This window comes from Bos javanicus, chromosome 25, assembly GCF_032452875.1.
Source record: "Bos javanicus breed banteng chromosome 25, ARS-OSU_banteng_1.0, whole genome shotgun sequence".
In the NCBI taxonomy this organism is placed as follows: domain Eukaryota; kingdom Metazoa; phylum Chordata; class Mammalia; order Artiodactyla; family Bovidae; genus Bos; species Bos javanicus.
The window spans coordinates 7,268,840-7,274,671 of NC_083892.1; the positions used below are offsets into that span (position 1 = coordinate 7,268,840).

A 5,832-nucleotide genomic window follows, 5' to 3' on the forward strand; every position below is an offset into this window, starting at 1 on the left:
TGCAAAGAGTCAGACACAACTGGGCGACTAAACAGCAGCAACTGGAAATATCAGGCAATAAATCATGCTGAGGCTATCCATCCTCATCCCATTTGCCCATTGCTCTAAGACTTTTAGAAGGAAGGCAAACTCCATTTGGCTGAAAGAATCATAAAATCTTTTATTAGTCACACAGTATGTGTCAGAGCATGGGAATCAGGTAAAACCCATACCCAATCTGACCAAAAGAGGTTTTCTTCAAGATTTCTGAACTCTCCTAACTGCTACAGCATCCCTGGAAAACTGATGCTATGGTTTTTATTTGCAAATGAGAAAAATCACGATTCATGCAAGTTGAACAACCTTCTAAGGTCACCAGGAAAAAGTGGCATGTCTGTCTTAAACTGGAGCCCATGTTCATCAAGAGCATTTTTCTTGAGGTGTGTTTAAGAGGATAGAGAGAGAGAAAGAGAAGGAAGCCCAGACATATTATTTTAACAGCAATTTCTCCATGTGGATGGAAACATTATAAGGATGCAAGATGCTCTCTTCCCAAAAAAGTCTCTTCTGCTATTTGATGTTGTTGTTTAGTCCCCAGGTTATGTCTGACTCTTTGGAGACCCCATGGACTTTAGCACCCCAGACTCCTCTGTCCATGGGATTTCCCAGGCTAGAATACTGGAAAGCATTAGTCATTCAGTCATGTCCGATTCTTTGCGACCCCATGGACTATAGCCCAATAGGCTCCTCTGTCCATGGAATTCTCCAGGCAAGAATACTGGAGTGGGTTTCCATGCCCTTCTCCAGGGGAGTCTTCCCAAACCAGGGATGGATCCTGGGTCTCCTGCATTAAAGGCAGATTCTTTACCATCTGAGCCATCAGGGAAGCCCCCTTCTGCTATATTTTGAACCTATTTCTTCTTTTTTTAAACCTTTTATTTTATATTGGAGTATAGACAATTAACAGTGTTGTGATAGCTTCAGATGATCAGTCAAGGGATGTGGCCATACATATATATGTATCCATCCCCCCACTAAACCCGCCTCCCATCCAGACTGCCACAGAACATTGAGGAGAGTTCCCTGTGCTAAACAGTAGGTCCTTGCTGGTTATCCATTTTAAATACAGCAGTGTGTACCCGTCATTACCCAACTCCCTAACTATCCCTTCCCCTATCCTTCCCCCAGGCAACTCTAAGTTCCTTCTCTAAGTCTGCGGGTCTCTTTTCTGTTTTGTAAGTAAGTTCATTCGTATCATTTCATTTAATAGATTGTCTCAGAGGACATATCAGTTATTAAACTGATAAGAACAGATACTATACTTGATGTTAGCCAAAAGGCCAAGAAGCAATTGAACCTATTTCTCCTTATTTGATCTTTTATCACCCAATCCAAAACTTAATACCCATCCCCTACCCCAGAAAAAAACAGCCCTTCTTGTGTCTGGACCTATCCTAGTCTCCTTTTTTTTTTCTTTTAAACAAAACCAGCTCAGTTCTTCCTTTTAAGTTATCCTCCATCAATTCCCAGTGGAGGAGAAATCAAAGGGCATATTCTGGAAATAGAAAACCCCCTTGCAGACCAGACACGTCAAATATTTCACGGGACTACAGCACAACCAAAAGCTGTGACGTGGTCCCAAGTGGCAGCTGCCAAAGGCATGTTGTAAGAAGATGACCTCAATTTCCCCTTCTGTCAGTCAGGCCATCTTCCCAGGCCCCGTGTCTAATTCCATGCACTTCAAATTCACCCCGTTTTGCCCCTGGGGCGCCAGGACTTGAGCCCATGGCTTCCATAGCTGTCTTTCTCTTTCAGTGCTTTTTCTTAAATAAGGAGTGATTGAGAGTGGGAATTGCAGATCAAAAGGAGACAGCGAAATGTCATCAACATTACATAATTTGTACTATCACTTGTCAACATTGATCCCCTTAATACTATCGCTTTGACAGATGAACGAAGCAGGATTGTAGAATACTAAGAAGTGAAAGAGGGGGATAAAAAGACAACCATGTTTGATTACCCTCTGAAGTCCAAAGGATTTGAAAGTCATGACACTGGTTATTACTACGGTCTTTGGAGAGATGAACAGAAACTTAATCTATCTAATAAAATTGCCTCGAGAGATAAACTTAATCTAAACTTTCTTTCAGCTATCTCTCAGTATAATCTAATGGATTTTTCTCAGTCTCCATTGCAACACAAGACAGCTGGGTAGAAGATAGACCCACCACGTTAATTAATCCACTTCACTCTTGTCAAACGGACATGGTGTGTGGAGCAGAGGTTGGTGCTTCTGAATGTATTGGGGTCCCCTATTTAATAGAACTCAACTGATGGGACAATCACAGCCTTTCAGACTATGGAGACTGCCAGAATGCTGGTGAATGTAGCTTGCAAAACTTTTGGAGGAGAGTGGTTGGGAAATGGGCGGGGGGGATAGGAGAGGGGGAGCTGGGAATAGCTAAATGTATCCTTTAAATTTTTTAATTTATTTTTAGTTTCGTGCTGAGACTTTGTTGATGCACACAGGCTTTCTCTAGTTATGGCGAGTGGGGACTTCTCTTGTTGCTGAGCCCAGGCTCTAGGGCATGTGGGCTTCAGCAGTTGTGGCGCATGGACTTAGTGGCCCTGCTGAGTGTGAAATCTTCCAGGACCAAGGGTCAAATCCATGTCCCATGCATTGGCAGGAGGATTCTCTACCACCGGGCCCCCAGGAAAGTCCTTTTACATTTTTACTTATTTATTTTCTCATCGTTTTAAGAATTTCTGAGCTATCACTATAGGACTGTGGCTTGGGGATGGGGAGAACTGACTGGTCACCATATACCAGAGGTGGTGATGGACGCTTGGGAAACAATGTGTAAGTAACAGAAAGCCTGACCTTGCAGAGATTAGAGTCTGACATAAAGGCAGTTGATTTCAAAAGCACAGTTCCTGGTACAGACTATATGTTCATTGACACCTGGTTGGAAGAAGATATTGTGTAGGGTCAGACACTTGTGCTTCTGTACCAAGAAAACAGACCTTTCCCAGGAAAAGCTTGGTCATGCTGACTTCTCCAAGCCTGTGAGATACTTGGATAATCAGGCCAGAAATCAAAATCAACCAGCAAAATCTGGGTCCAGCCAATGTACTTGGACCCAGAGTGCGTAGCTAGAGGACTAACCGGTCTCAGAATTTATATGACAAGGCTCCTGCCCTCGAGCTAGGACAATTTCCATCAGCCTTTCTTCCATGGATCCATTTCCTTCCCTGAAGGCTGAAGAGAGGTGCTTGAAAGGGAACCGAATCTTATTTTAAAGCCTATAGCCCCGCTGATAGAAATCGTGCAGGAGTGAGTGACAACTGTTCATGTGCAAAGCAAGCAATTTCCCTCTCCCTCCCTGGAGAAGGGGGTCCCTGCTGCTTTCTGATGCCTTCTCTAATCTCTGTTTTTAATTTTTTCCCCTTTCTACTGCATGCTTCATATATGGGAAAAGGGAAATGATATTTATGCATACTTAATATGAGCCAGACCCTTGCTCAGTTATTTGGGTCATTATGAACATATTGCCTTTTTTTTTTTTTTTTTCCTTAGCAGAAAGGATGTAGAGAGTGACCATCATTGACTCAAGTCACATCATTGATAAGTTTCTGCTATAAGTTAGATGAGCTTCCCAGCTGACGCTAGTGGTAAAGAATCCACCTGCCAATGTGGGAGATGCAAGAAATGTAAGTTCAATCCCTGGGCGAGGGGAAGATCCCCTAGAAGAGGAAATGGCAACCCACTCCAGTATTATAATAACCTATAATGGAAAAGAATCTGATAAGGAATGTATACCTGAAGCTAACACAACACATCCCTAAGTCATTCATGTTGCTGCAAATGGCATTATTTCATTCTATTTTATGGCTGAGTAATATTCCTTTGGGAGTCGGTGATGAACAGGGAGGCCTGGCGTGCTGCGACTCGTGAGGTCACAGAGTTAGACACAACTGAGCGACTGAACTGAACTGCATATTCCTTTGTGTATATGCACCACATCTTCTTTCTCTATTCATCTGTCAATGGACATTTAGGTTGTTTCCATGTCTTGGCTATTGTATATAGCTCTGCCATGAACAGTGGGGGGCATGTTTGTTGTATTTTCAGTAAGTCATGTTCAACTCTTTGCAACCCCATGGACTACAGCCTACTAGCCTTCTCTGTCCATGGGATTCTCCAGACAAGAATACTAGAGTGGGTTGCCATGACCTCCTCCAGGGGATCTTCCAAATTCAGGGATCAAACCTACCTCTCTTATGTCTCCTGCACTGGCAGATGGGTTCTTTATCACTAGAGCCACATGAGAAGCCCATAAGCCACGTGAGAGGTCCTTATTAAAGTACAGTTGTTTCACAACGTTTTGTTAGTTTCTGCTGTGCAACAAAGTGAGTCACTTTTCTTTTCTTTTTCTTTTCATTTTTTCTTTTTCATTATGATATTGAATATAGTTCAACATGGTTCCCTGCCCTATCCAGTAGGACGCTATTTTTTATCCATTCTGTGTATTTTTGTTGCTGTTCAGTCACTAAGTCCTGTCTGACTCTGCAACCCCATGGACTGCTGCATGCCAGGCTTCCTTGTCCTTCACTATCTCCCTGAGTTTGCTCAGGTTCATGTCCATTGAGTTGGTGATGCCAACCATCTCATCCTCTGCCACCTTCTTCTCTTTCTGCTTTCAGTCTTTCCCAGCATCAGGGTCTCTTCCAATGAGTCAGCTGTCTTCACATCAGGTGGCCAAAGTATTGGAGCTTCAACTTCAGCATCAGTCCTTCCAATGACATTTTAAAACTTTTTATTTTATATTGGAGTGTAACTGATTAACAATGTTCTGTTAGTTTCACATGGACAGCAAAGGGACTCAGCCACACGTATACATGTATCCATTCTCCACAAACATCCTATGTATAATATTGATAGTTTGCATCTGCTAATCCCAAACTCCCAATCCATCCCCGCCTTCCAACCTCCCCCTTGGCAAGTTGGTTTTATCGAGCCCTTTCAAAATCTCCAATTTCACCTTCCAATCTGTTAGCTCCCTTTCAAATACCCACTTCCTGATGTTTTTCTACCACGACAACCACCAGTGAACAGCTTCTGTGTCTCTCAAAGATAAAAAAAAAAAAAAAATCATTCAAGACAGATATCAAAGCTCACTTTTTGCTTGGAAAGCAGCTGAATTCACTGGGCTCCCAAGATGTGTTTTTTCTCAAAGGTCTGGCTGAGAAGTCGATTTGGCAACAAGGAAGAAGTGTTTGCCAGACAGCAGGACGATCTGGGGTAAACGTGCAGAGAGAGGACCACAGGGCAGGAAACCCATAAAGGAGGGGAGGAGGGGCATGCCTTTGGAAAATGACTGCTCAAAAGAGCAGTTCCAGACAAACAGACCCACGAGTACAGGGCTTGCTGATTCATTTATTTATTTAATTGTGCCTTTCCCCCTTAAAAAATATTTCTCATCAGCGTTATCAGCGTGGCCTCAAAATGACTTTCCTATTATTGCTTATAAACAAACCTTTATCACAGATAGCTTGCCGGCTGAATTAAGACACTGCGTTAAGCAGTGTATTGCTTCTGTCTGGCAGATCAGCTGTTTGTAGGAAGATAATAATACCTAAAGCAACCACAACAATCAGCTACTGTAAATTAACTTAACTGTGTGAAATAATGCCTCCCCTATCAGATTAGCTTTCTGAATGACTTTATCCTTAAATTAAAGCTTGCTGGGGCTGAAGAGTAAATCATTTAAATGGTGCCGGGTTTTTCAGGTAATGTCTTCATATATTACTGTAATTTCAATCCACCAAGGCATGCAGATGGCTTTGGTCTCT

At 42.6% G+C, this 5,832-nt stretch overlaps 1 pseudogene; it reads right to left on the bottom strand.

Moving 5' to 3' along the window:
- Positions 1-1,218: 1,218 nt before the first annotated feature.
- On the bottom strand, positions 1,219-1,331 carry LOC133238953 (U2 spliceosomal RNA; annotated as a pseudogene).
- Positions 1,332-5,832: the final 4,501 nt, after the last annotated feature.